The sequence below is a fragment of the Centrocercus urophasianus genome, unplaced genomic scaffold (genome assembly GCF_019232065.1).
Source record: "Centrocercus urophasianus isolate 14NV4802_14NV808 unplaced genomic scaffold, USGS_Curo_1.0 seq_30, whole genome shotgun sequence".
Taxonomy (NCBI): Eukaryota; Metazoa; Chordata; class Aves; order Galliformes; family Phasianidae; genus Centrocercus; species Centrocercus urophasianus.
The window spans coordinates 4,789,772-4,803,715 of NW_024884867.1; positions in this window are offsets into that span (position 1 = coordinate 4,789,772).

The window sequence follows — 13,944 nt, forward strand, 5'->3', positions numbered from 1 at the left end:
AACATTTAAAAGACCCTGGACTCCTATCTTGTAAATATCCTATTTCCTTGGTTAGCTCAATTTAGACAGCTGGAAAGCTGAGCTCTGCAAATGCCAACTTTAGTGCCAGTTCCAAGTATCCAACTTGCTACAAGAAGCTACTAGAAATCTCTCCTTTTGTCATTCTCTCACACGCAAGAGAGAAGAAAATCCTCATCCCCTGCACTATCCCTGCTGGGGTAGGATAAGGACAGGATAGCAGAACAGGCAACACCCTCCTGCTCAGCAAAGGAGGAGCATATGAAGTGCTTGCACTTTCTCTGAGCTCCTACAACACAGGCATTCTGGAGGCTTCATTTAAAACAAAAAAAATACATCAGTTTCATATCTGGTAGAAAACTAGGTACACTGCCTTTTAAAAAATGGTGAGTAAGCATCTCCCCATCCCACCTTCTCACAGAGTCCCAGAGAGGTCTTAGCTGAAACACCTCAGCTGTAGACATTTTCCTTTGAATTGTACAGGAGGAAGCCAAGGGTTTGTGGGCTAGGGGCCAGAATATGACAAAGACTGAGGAATCTTCTCACTTTGAAGTTTAAAGAGCTCGTAGGACACCAGAGAGAAAGGCTAAATGAGAATACATAAACAAAAAGTCAGGCCCAAGGAGGATCCAGGGTGTTTCTGGGTCACAGACCTGTTTCACTTTAGACATCTGCTCTGTCTGGTTTCCCAACTGAAATCCAGACCACAGTACAACAAGTCTGCATATTTGCTCTTCACCACTACAGAACTCCAACAGACAGTGAACAAAAAATGTCATGGACAAACTAGAAAGGCAGCAATAAAAGTGAGTAATTGTTTTATATGTGGGAAAAAAATTACTAGCGATTTCAAATACCTGCAGTAAAAAAGCAAATTCAAAGAAGTACTCTGCATAAACCTCTATAATTGAGCAGAACTATTGAGACTTGAATTCCCTACTGCTTTAGGATCTGAAAGAACAGATATACTGATATACCATAGCTTTCCCACCTGAAGCATGCTTGGCACGGGCTCAGCTCACTCCACACGGGTTCACATTCCTTCACCAGACAGGCTTTTGAAATAATATGTATGAGGTTTTGCAGTGAAGGCAAAAGAAAACAAGCAAACCCAAATGAGAAGTCTATCGTCAGGGAAATGCAAATTCTACTCCAAGTGTTCCCTCAGAGAAGGTACATGTCAACTAAGAACTGGAAACTAAGAGGTAGCGAGCCTCCTTTCTAGCTTCCCTGGGTGCACAGAAACTGGAAAACGGATGGAATAGAGAAGTTAGATGAAAACCAGAGGTGGAAAAGGAGGCAAATTCCCAAAGACAGAAATAGAAAAATATTGTTCAAACATGCAGACTTTCCTACACAAATCTCAAAGTCCAGCTGACACAAGATGCTAAGAATAATATGTATGTTAACAGCAAGTAGGAGCGACATGTAGATCTGCTACTGAATGGGGTCAGCACAAAGCAGTAACAAAGCAAAAAAAAATAGGCTTAGCTGGCACTGCAAGATGATTCTCTATTACCTTTCAGGTATCACAGAGACCAGGGAATGACTGGAAAAGTGTGAATGCTACACTTATCTGCAGAAAGGAAGAAAGGAAGATACAGGAAGCTGCAAAGCAGTCAGTCTTACGTCAGTGCCCGAGAACATTACGGAACAGATCCTTATGGAAGGTACTTGTAGGTACATGATGGATAAGACAGCGAGTAAAAAAGCCTGCTTGGATTCACCAAAGATAAACCAATCTCAATACCTTTTACAATAAATCAACTTGAAGATCTGTGTATGCAGTCTACCTCGATTTTAGCAAATTGTTTTACATTGGCCTCCTTAAACATCCCGGTTGATAAGCTGCTAAGGTATGGATTAGACAGGTGAGCCAAAAGATGGTGGGAAACAACTTAAATTGGCTCAGAGTCTTCAGTTTGCTCAAAGGTGGCTAATGGTTGAAGTTGAAGGGGCAGCTACTCAAAGCTGGAGCTCCTCAGGAGTTACTACTCAGGAGGTACTCAGTACCCTCATCAACAACATCTGAGGCAGCATCTGGAGCAGAGACAAAGAGGGTGCATCTCTGCATGTACATGGCCAGCAGATAAACAATTGTGATCATTCCACTCTATTTGGCACTTTCTAGATGACCCTGGAATGTCTGTCCAGTTTTGGTTGTAGAAGATCCACTGAAAGGTCATCAAGATGATAAATGGGTTGGAGAACTTGACACATTGAAAGAGTCGAAGGAATTCCATTCTTCATATCAGAGAAGGCTCAGGAAGTTCTGTCTTCCAGGTAGCAGTAGAGATGATGGAAGTAGTCTTTTCACAAGGGCACACGTTGACCAGACAAGAGGCAACAGGCACAAAAATAATTCAGGGAAAATTATTTTTGGATGAAAACAATTCTTCACTGTAAGAACAAGTAAACATTGGAACAGGCTGCCCAAAGAATTGGTGAAATATTCCTCACCAGAAACATTCAAGATTCAGCTTGACAAGGCCCTGGATAACCTAGGCCAAAGATGTACTTTCAATGGAAAGCTGAATCAGATTATCTCCAGAAATCTTTGAACACAGCCTCTTTAAAACCATACTTCGATTCTACTCTCTGTCCTTCAAATTAAGGTAAAAATCATTTGCAAAAGCTATGGACTTGCTTTTCTGTGACTTCAGCGAGCTTGTCTGATACCTAAAACAATTCAGCACACGTATCCCATTAGACAACAGATAAACTTCCCATTACATAACTTCAATTGTATTAATGATTTACTATTCTACCAGACTAAACAAAGAACTACATATAGAAAGAAAACTCCGTGCATAGCTTCCAATTCTCTGCAAATCTTCAATCCCAATTTACCAGCAACAGGAACAAGTACATACAGAATCATAAAAATGACAGGGAGGGTGAATATAAAAGTTTTAAATACTAAATTCAGCTTCAATAATAATTAAATCACAAACAGGGAAAAAATAGAGAAATCTGAAGAACCGAACTGCCACTATTTGGCATCTACAACTTCTTCCCAGCTAGCCAGTGTTAGCTATTTTCAGACCACACACTGAACTGCTAACTGACCGTGCAACTCTGTATAGCTTTCTACATGTACTGCGTTTGGGGAAGGTTGGTTTATTCACTCTATTGATAGACACAGCCTTTTTAACAAGGTGAAAGCCAGAAGCACTTCATCTTTTGCTCACGAACCTTAGCTGTACAGAACAACATTCAGCCTCCAGCACGAGTTAAAACTTTAGCTGGTAAAACAGTTGCTTTTTGCTTTCAGATGCTTTTGTTTGTTTATTTTTTGTTTTGAGGAAGAACATCCTGCCAAAACCCAAATCACCACAAAATGTAACATTATAGGACCTGAACATTCCAGCAGTGCGTTTTTCTTGGCTATCAGTTGTGACCATGTGGTTCGACCCAGCGGTTAGCATTGAGCCCACAAGTGGGTTCCACCAAACTTTCTCTATAGCAGAGCATCAAGCATTCCTGAAATCCTCTCACAGTCCACTTTACTCCAGGAAGTATGCCAAGAGAGATGATGAGAAATCCAGTCTGTGCTGTAATTAAATGTTAAAACAGAGATACACAGTTGAAAGCATCCACCATGCACAACAGCTCAGTAAAATTCTACAACAGACTGGCCAGCATTATATATACAGCCCATCAGATCTCGTGAACACTAGAGGTAAACCTTGAGCAGCAGCCAAAATAAGCAGGGACCAAGACACTGGCACTGACCTAATTGGTCAGCACGCTTATCACCTGAACCTAGAGAGCAGCACCATACCTTTGACACCGGGACACCAAACCGTGTCTGTGACTAACAGGCCATGGAAAGTATATGGGAGCAACTCACCTGTTCCACTGCTCAGCCACAAATCCCTTAGGAGAGGAAGAAAGCTGCCAGCAAAAAGACATACCTAGCAGCAGCAGCGTGCTCCCAGACATTGTCCTGCCAGGGTTGCTCCATGAGATACGCAACAGACAGACACAGCCCATGCACTCTAACAGATATGTAATTGCAGCACATATGCATTAGATTTACTGCACAGAGATCAAGTGTAGCTGAGCAATTTACTGCGACAAAGCAGCTGGACACCAAATATCCCAAACACCTTGCAAGGGAAGCTTACAGACTGTTCTAACAGCAACCCGGACTTGCATTCCTTCAGAGGGTCTCAAACGCATAATTCCAAGAAGAGATGCAAGTCTGAGGTAAATTTGAGGGCAGATTTCTTCTCTCAAGAGCTTAAGTGTTTTGATTACACCGCATTTTCCTACAACAGTAGCAACAGAGCTAACAGAACAAAGTCATGATTATAGTATAGTTTTCCCCCTTCAAATGTGCAGAAAGATGCTGGCAAGAGATGCAGGCATAATACCACTGAAGATGGAAAAAGAAGTAAAATCAGAAGTAAAACAGTATATTCACAGATCATTTGGGCAAGAGAATGCTGCCAGTAGGTACAAAGTAAAATAAGAGTTCTGGAACTACACAGAAAACAGCAATCCTCAAAAAATAAACTAATGGCCAGAACTTTAAACAGAGTCATAATTGGCTGGGAAAAAGTAGTAGTTCGTGAGATGCAAGGTAATCCATTTGTTCCACAGCACTCAGTGGAGACTCAAAACTGCCAGTATCAGATTAGTGTCATTTAATCACTTAAGTTTAAATTAAAGGCCTCATATGGAGCTTCAAATATTTCGTAAGCAAGTTTTCTCACAAAAATGGAGTAGTATGAAGAGATCCAGACTAACACTGCACTACAGAATGGGGTCTATCTGTTGAATCCCAGAGATTATTCAGTGCCTGGAAAGGATGAATGTCACTATACAGCAGAAAAGTAACAAAACAGTTCCTCAGAACTGTTTGTATGAAGACTCCTTAAAGAAATTTCCAGACATGTGAATAAGGCAGGTTAATGGTATTTATAGAATATATACAATTTGATCTAAACAAGCTAAGAGTTTATTTAGAAGCTAATGGTTTTATTCAGGAGAGACTTTCAACTCATGCATGGACTGGAAGAGTAACTAGAACAAAAGCATGTGCTGTTTCAGTGGTTGATAACTGCACAGTTACTTCAGGCTGCACAAGACTCACTTTTCTTCTCCTTCCTTTTCTAGTCTGTTGTGTGACCAGAAATGTTAAAGACAGAGAGAAAGTCAGAAAGTCCTGTCTTCCTTACAGCAAGCCCACTGGTTAGTTTCATCATGCTCCAATCAACAAAGAAAGGATTAGCTTGTTAAATTCCAACGTTAATTAGCTATTCACCTGCATATTCTTACTCCTTACCCAGAAACATAAATCCTTCTGCATATCAGTCCATTTCCCAGTCAAAGCACTTGGAAGACTTAGCAAGCATCAGTTTTGCTTGGTTTTCTACACACTTGGCACAGACACACCAAGCTGGTGCTGCCTACTACCCAAAGTTCAGGTGCACCTGCATTACCCACACCAGCAGCTCCTAGAACACAAAGAACAAGGTTTAAGCCTACATGGCCTACTTTTGTTCAGGCTGCATAAGAATAAGCAAATCACATGAAGGTAGTAGGTTCAGAAAAGACACAATGTTTGGATTTTCTCAAGAAGCAGCAGAAGAAATGCAGCCATCCCTGCACTTGTCTCATTAAGCCTCATGTCCAGGGAATAATCTGTTACCTTTATTAGTTTACATCTTTTGATTACTACTCCTAATTGAGGTTAAAAGGAGGCTGGGTTTCCTGAAGAGATGACAGTACCAGGGCATCCAGTTAAGAAGCATTCCAGGTAAGGATGAACTAGTTACATGCAGAGATCAAAGGCACTCCTCCAACATCCTGCCCTGATTTTAGGTGCTATGCTGCACTCAGGCACTCACACTGCACTCACAGGCACACCCAGTTATTTGCAGGACATTTTGCAGCGAACGTGAAGAAATGTACATCATTCCTGACTTTATTCATCAACATTCAATGGCAGGTGTCAACCACCATTTTATTCTCTGCGCCCAGAAACTTCAGACTGAGTGCTGATAAAGATAAGTTAAAATGATTTGATCATGGAGAAAACACACGAGAAAGAAGGTGGTAAAATGTGTAGAAGTAAACAGTTCCAGTGCTCTGTGCTAGGACAAGTCACTTGTTAACATTTCACTATGAAATTGGACACTTGTGCTTTGTCCAGTCTGTGATACTATTATCCTTCAGCCCTTCTTCCACTCCAAAGAAGAATTTGGTTAGTATTTAGTAATGTTTAGTTGTTTGGACTTCCAGAAGTTGACACACAGTCTGTGCAAAATGCAGCACAGCCACAGGGCTTCATTCTCTTTCCGTTTTGGACCATAATCTTCATTAACAAGGTGACGTATCTGCATTGTCACTGAGAGAACGTGTTTCAATGGGGCCAGAGGGAGAGAAGAGGAGCACAGAACACGTAAAGCAGCCTTTCTGTGTCTACAATTAAGAACAACTGTCCTCAAAAAAATGGGGTGTGAGAGGAAAGGAGCTAATAGGAATAGATTCTTACAAGAAGAATGCACTGTCCTCATCACAAAATTAATAGAACTCCTTTTGTCTTATACACAAATTCCAAGCAGGATCCACGTGTTTCTGCCAGAGGCTGCTCTCTGTATGCATGGCAACATTTTAACCAAATACAGAGGTAGAAGCCAAAGAGGAAAAAAAGTTGAGAATGCAGAAAGAAAAGAGGCTTAAAACGCACAACACTCCATCCCATCCCCCACCCCTCATGCCAACCTCTCATCTATAATCCAACACATGAGAGACAACAGGCAAACAGCAAGAGGTCATCTTCAAAGGGCTGGTTGCCAAGGGAGGCCAGTGGAAAGAGTGCAGGCATGTCCCCATCAAAGTCCAGCAGCTGCGAGAGAGCCACAGAGGTGCAGCTTCCCCTGGGGCTGCAGTGAAATTCAGAGATGGAGGACAGCACTGGAGCTGCTCCAGCTAGAAATACCAAATGGGTAGCTTTGCACTTTGCAACAGGGAAAGCACAAAAGGGAAAGAGCCGAGATGTTTGCATCCTTCTATCCACCCTGTTTTGCATTTCAGATAGTTGAAATGCTGTTTAGACTCATCAGGACACATCCTGTTGAATAACAGCAGCAGAAGGGAGAAGCAGGCGGATGACAACACATAGGATAGACTTTCTGTTCTATTCAAAATTAAGACTTTGGTTCACTGATTAGAAGTGGAACAGGGAGAAGGTACAGCAGAGGATGTACAACCAGCTGCAGTTTCATTACTTCTCACAGAAAATGAGAACATACCTTCGGTTTGAGCTTGGGACAGTGATCCAAACTAAAAACTGTCCTCAAATATTAGCCAATGTATGTATCATGCTGGGTAGAAAATAATTCCACGGTATTTGTCTTCCAATTCATTCCTAGAATCCTCCTTAAAACACAAAGCAGGGAAGCAGATGACACTTGCTAAAGTACAGACACTTCTACAATGCACATTTTAGAGCAGCATGAAGTTTCAGTTGGCATCAACAAACAGCAGCTTGAGTGAAAATGCAAACGGCTGAGTGACGTGCTCTGAACAAATACTCTGGTGTCCAACGCAAAGGTCAATGGAAATGAAAGTTCCAGCATTTAGTAACTTCTTGATTACCACCTTGATGAAAGCCAGTCTGGAAGAACCACCCAGGAAGCAGAAGATATTTGACTTGCACTTCTATTAGTCAACACGGAAAGAGTTCTCAAAACCAAGACACAACAGTTAATTCCTTACAGATGCACCCTATCTCTTTGGTCAGCACACGAATTAAACTTCAGATCACATCATTTAAGTTGAAAGAGACCTGTTTATTGCAAATCCCATCACCTCTCTGGGCACCCTGTGCCACTGCCCTCAGGGTAAAGACCTCCTCACATCCAATTTGTCCTCTTCTAGTTTGAAACCATTGCCTCTAGCTTTAAATACAGCTATTTAGTCAGATCCAATGCCATCATTGATACCAGCACAAATCTCTCAGGCTCTCTGAAGTAGAGATGAAGTAAAAGCCTCTGCTGTAATTACCTGAGAGGATGCTCAGGTGTATGCAAAGGAATATAATTGCCTTTGCTCCACAATAGGAAGAACAGATAGGCCTACTCACTGGATCTAATCCTAACAGAAGATGGAGGTAAATGGATTTCTGCTCCAGATATTTCCCTGTGAGACCACATAAAAAAAGCATTCCTTTCTTCTGCTTAACTCCACCATTCACAGCAAATGGAAAACAAGTCCCTGCACAGAGAGAAATGGAATACTTAGGGGGGAAAAAAGGAAAAAGAAAAAAGTTGTGCCTAGTGTTATGGCACATAAACATGGTACAAAGAGTTGTTCCCAAAAACAGCTTCCAGATTAATAGTACTATCTCCCTATAAAAGAAAATACCTGCTGCACTGGCTTCTCCAATTCAGATAAAATAATGAATAACTGCACTGTTTTCAGAGTCTATTACATAAGAACTTAGAGAACATTGAGACCTTCTATGTCACCACGTGAGAAGGAGCATTTCAATTTGCTGGAAGAAAAATGCCCTTCTTAAGAACAGCCACCTGATGGCAGCCTGTGGCTTCAGTCCTATTGTTCCAAGTGGCAAATGGCAACCATTTTGAATGAGATGAGCTCTATGTTAAACGGCTTCTGAAGAACCTCTGTAGTAGGGAGCGAGAAAATAAAAGATTATTTCAGAGTTATTCTAACGCTAATGTAGCAAACTGCTGAAATAGTCACTGCAAACACTATCATTTAACTGATCGTGAAACTTTCCTTTTTCAACCTCAATTTGATCCAGTTTGTAGAGCAAACCAGGCTAGCTGCAATTTTCCTTCTTTCCCCACCTCTTGCTAGATTCCTTCTCCCAGTGGCCATTAACACAGGGACTAGTCTCTCTTTCAGACTACCCCTTCATTTCCTCTCTTCCACAAAAACCTCTTTTTTTTTTTTAAACCAACTCCTGTAGCACTGGCATACAGCCCACTCTAACAAGTCCAGGAGAGCTTACTGGCTCGTGTTCAGTGCTGTGTATCTGCTGTTGGCACTCCTCACCACGGAGGTATGCCTCGCTGAATGGGAAATCAATGGTGTAAACTCTACTCCAGTCATGCAGTACTATGGGGTGAATGAATCCTGTCTGTAGGATGTTTCCCTCACACGTTACAAAAACTGGACAGTATGCAGCGAATGAGGTAAGTTACTATGAGAAAAGAAAACACAGTGTTGTGGTTAAAGCAGCTGAATGCTTCCCAAGAGACTGGATTGCTTCCTCTGCCACAGAGTTCCTCTGCAAACTTGGGGAAGTTATAAAAGCAACGGTGGAGGGTGTGCTCAAATAGCCATCCAGCAGTGTCCTACCTCCACCAGTGACCAACTGCATCAGTCTAGAGAAAAAAGGCAGAATAGATGCTTCTTAATTAAGGCTACCGATGACGAAAAGATTTCCAGAGGTGAGACCTCACCAGATCATTGGGTTTAATGGGTTGGGTAAGCAACACATTTGTGTTCCATAATTTTGCCTAATTTATTTTGGACAACATATGCTTTTAGCTTCAACACCATCCCACAGTAACACAAATTGCTGTGTTAGAATTATACATGATTTTACTAACGCCAAGGCTGCTTTGTTAATTTCACTCATTAGACTCTGGAAATCCCCACATATTGTAAGGAATAGCCAATAATTGTTCCTTAGTCACCATCTCTACATCAGACTTTATTCAAAGTCTTAACTTGTGTCATAAGGCAAGTAAATCATAAGGTGTGATTTGTTTGCCAGCTTTTTATTAAAGTCTTCCATTCCAATTTTAGGATGCACTGACTTGAACAGCGTGCAACATGCAGACATTTGGAGGCTGGATGTACCCATAAGATTTTGTTTCACTCTGCTCCTTACCTAATGATTCCAACACTATCATGACATTTTACTGTGGAACTAATGTAGTACCTGACTCCAAATCCCTACTTCTTGCTGCCAGAATCAGGTGCAATTCCAGGCCCAGGATCTGTGAGGTTTTCCACTGTTAAGGAGCGAACCCTTTACTCCCACCATTCTTCCTTGTTAGCTCAGCACAAGCATTCAGCTTGCTATTTCACACACTTACACAGACTAACAAAAGCTTCCTGTGCAAGATCACATCATCTTTCAATAAATAAACTTCCTAAATTAGCTCGCTGTGCTGGAACTTAATATTGTGCACTGTGGATACATCTATGCTACTACTTGGCTGATGACTCCACTTTCTATGCTGCCAATCCAGAAGAGAAAGGCCAAGACCTCCACAACATTTAACGCTGTTCATGTTTGGCTTTAAGGACATGTTTTGTTTCATCATCAGTCTGAAGTAATATGCTTTAAAGTATACATGCATGGAAGGAGAGCTGTTGGAAAGAAGTCCTCCCTTTTCCTAGCCACTGATCACTGCTACATGAGGCGCCATTAAGTTACCTCTCATAATATTTTTGGAAATGCACAAATCTGTTCAGACACAAAATTCTGTCACTTGTCCTGTTCATCAGTAATCAAACATGACTGAGTTCATTACTTCAAAATGAAGTGACTGACAAAATTCCTAGATTTTAATTGAGATACGATATGATACATACAGAAGTTTAGCACATTTCCTCTCACATCAATACATTTTTCCAGCTTCTTTAAAGAAAGGAAGTGTAAATGATCAGACTTTGCAGTTGATAGCAGTACAGCTCAGCTCCTACATAAACTCCCTCAAGTGGAAGTTTGAGTAAAACCCGTTGAAGATCAAACTCATCTGCTCACTATCATCACCAGCTTCCTGTTCATTCACAAATACAGGAATGGTTACAATAGAGCCATCAAGACAAAAGATAGCTTCACAGAGAATGTCTTGCAGAGGAAGATTTTACATCAGCCTAACACTCCTTTGTTCAAAGAGCTCTGAACATTAATAGCAGCTAAAGACAACGCAGCTGCTGCACAGAATTAGAAAGACAGAAAGAACAATGACTTCCTGGCAACATATTTTCACCCATAGCTCAGAAAGAGAAACCTATGAAACTTACACTGACCAGTAAGGATGAGATAATTCTGGAAATTTACTCTTCGTCCTTCCATTTGTGTTAGTGAGCAATTTAACTAGGTGTCAATTAAGCTGCTGTTCTAGGCCTCCTGCACTGCAATGCACCAACTCAGACTCCTTTACTCTTCAAAAGTAAGTATGATGTCATAGCATTAAATGGTTGAAAGGGCTCTCAAAAACAGGATCTTGCTGTCTCAAAGTCAGATAAGCAATCCGTGAAACAACACAGTGGAAAAAGAGCGGGTGAAATAGCCATCTAGTGCTTGTGTGTGTTAGCTGATGCTAACAGGAAGTCCTAAGGCACAAGTCAGTAGAGCCTGGAAGCATGTGCTGCAGAATTTTCCCCATGTGCTTTCTTTAATCTTATATTCCTTCTTAAGTATCCACAACTAGATTCTGCCAGAGAAAGTCACTGAAGCAGATTAATTTTTAGGCTAACTTGGTGTGGCAGTTGTGTTAATTCACGTGGCTGCATGAATCGAAAGGCCACAGATACTGCCGACAGAAGTGGGAGAGCACTCAGTAGAGCACACAGGAATCAGCCAGCATATCTTATTTTCATCCTATTGTCTCTAAAAGGGAAACCATGGGGATGCCATATTAATAGTTGTACCCTGCAATGCATTTTCTCCTACAGATAGAAAACCTGCTTCACCAACTGTTCTCTTTACAACAGACCAGATTACTACAGTTTCTTAGAACCACAGAACATCCTGAGCTGGAAATGACCCACAAGGACGCTGGAGTCCAACCTCCTGCTCCACACAGGACTGCCCAACCCTGTACTTGAGAGCAGTGTCCCAATGCTCCTGGAGCTCTGGCAGCTCAGGGCTGTGCCCACTGCCCTGGGCAGTCTGCTCCATGCCCACTGGAGGAGTCCCTTTCCCTAACACCCACCTGACCCAACTCCACACCATTCCCTTGAACCCTGTCACAGTCAGCAGAGCTCAGCACTCCCCATCATTCCTTGTGAGGCCTCCCCTCAGCCTCCTTTGCTCCAGGCTGAACAAACTGAAGGACCTCAGCCACAAATCCATCATGCCCTCCAGAGCCCCACTGTCTTCACTGTCCTCTTTTGATGCTCTCTGAAGTCTTACACCTTCCTTACATTGCGGTGCCCAAAACTGCACACAGTACTCAAGGTGAGGCTGCACCAACATCTCATTGTGATTCCCCAGCAGGAATTTTTATTTATTTATCTTTAAGTGGATGCATGAGTTCCTAGAAAGTCAGGGTAAATGCTGGAATTCCCATCCCAGAATTTCTCTCAAGCCTCTCTGTATCATGAGGGGAAGTGCCTGCAGCATTAAGAAAAGTGCATGTCAGAGCCCATCTCAGAGCTCTAGAAGACACGTAGATTTCCTGGTGCCTGAAGGTTTGGTAAATGGAAACCAAAAGCAGTGTATTTCAATTGTATTGAAGATCCTTTGCTAGTGTAAAGTATCAAACAGACATCTGTGGAAGAGCATCGCAAAAGTGAAGTTTCAAGGCAAGGAGGGAGAAGAAGTTTTGATATTAGCGAGCAAAATGGAAAGGCTTCCATATGAGACAACACTAGGAACACCACTATCATCTCAGATACTTGACAAAAGAGGATGCACCACTGTGAGCCAGGACTTGTTATTAAGATAATAAACTGATTTAGCAGACTACAAAGTAGCTTTAACCCTGGAAAGAAGCATTAACATCAACAGCCATCCTTTCCACCATGACAGATTTTCAAACTTAAGAGTGCCACAATTTTGGGCACTCATCTGAATTACACTGTAAAGAATCTCATGGCCACAGGGGAAAGAAAGCTGGAGGATTTGCCAACTAGAAATAATCATTGTGGTTTCCAGCATCTTGCAATAAGTTTTGAGACCAAGATAATACCATTAGATCTTTCTTCTAAAACAATCAGTATGCAAAACAATGCAGAATGGTGAAATGAGTTTTCAGCTTCAGAATTTTAACAGCTCTCCAGAGACTAACAAGAGCAGCTATCCCCCCCATGGGGCATGTTCAGGCAGTTCACATACACACGCTTGAAGTCTGCACCAAGAGCAGACACATGCATGGAGGCTTTACTCTCAGTCCAAGCAGGTGAGCTTGTTTTGCCTGAGTTTCCAATATTTACAAAAAAAAAAAGAAAAAATAAAATAAAATAAAAAAAATCAATGCAACTACTCCAAATAATACAGGTTGTGTTTCTGGTAATACAGTCTTCGTACCATGCCCACCAAGTTTTTGCATGTCAGACTGCAGTAGCTCATCATCCACCATACACTGTACAAATATCTTTGGGTGGAAAAGCTACACTATCATGCCCTAGGTCACAATTTCACAAGGTTCCCTTTGTAAAGCCGTTTTCTATCCTTCACCTTTACAATCAGAACAGAAGTTCAGAAACAGCTCTGTGGCACTTCTGCAGCCACAGCATATAAAGAAACTGAGGTTTGTAGAAGAGAAAAAGGAAAACTCTTTCCATCTCTACACATCTGTTACAGTGAAGTCACACCTCTTCTTCCTCCTTTTGACATAAATGAAGGGGGAACAAACTGTTTCTTCCTTACTCATGGTTTGTGCCTGGACAAGCCTGTGCTGCCTGACACCAAACCAGGCTTATCACTTTTCCCTCTGAAAAAGAATACAGGCAAGGTGGAATCAAACAAATCCAAAAGCATTTTAGTGGGAGTTTGAGAGAAAACAAAATAGTTTCCACTCTAATAATGAAGGCAGTCTGAACACAAGCACTCCTGCTGTTGCCGTTCTCCTACTTGATCCCACATGGACACCACAAGTGGGAGAATACCACATGCAGAAGCCATGCACAATAAAAAGCAAAGCTGAGAGTTCAAAGCTACTTCTAAAATCTTGGGCTCTGTGCTACCCATGGAAAGCT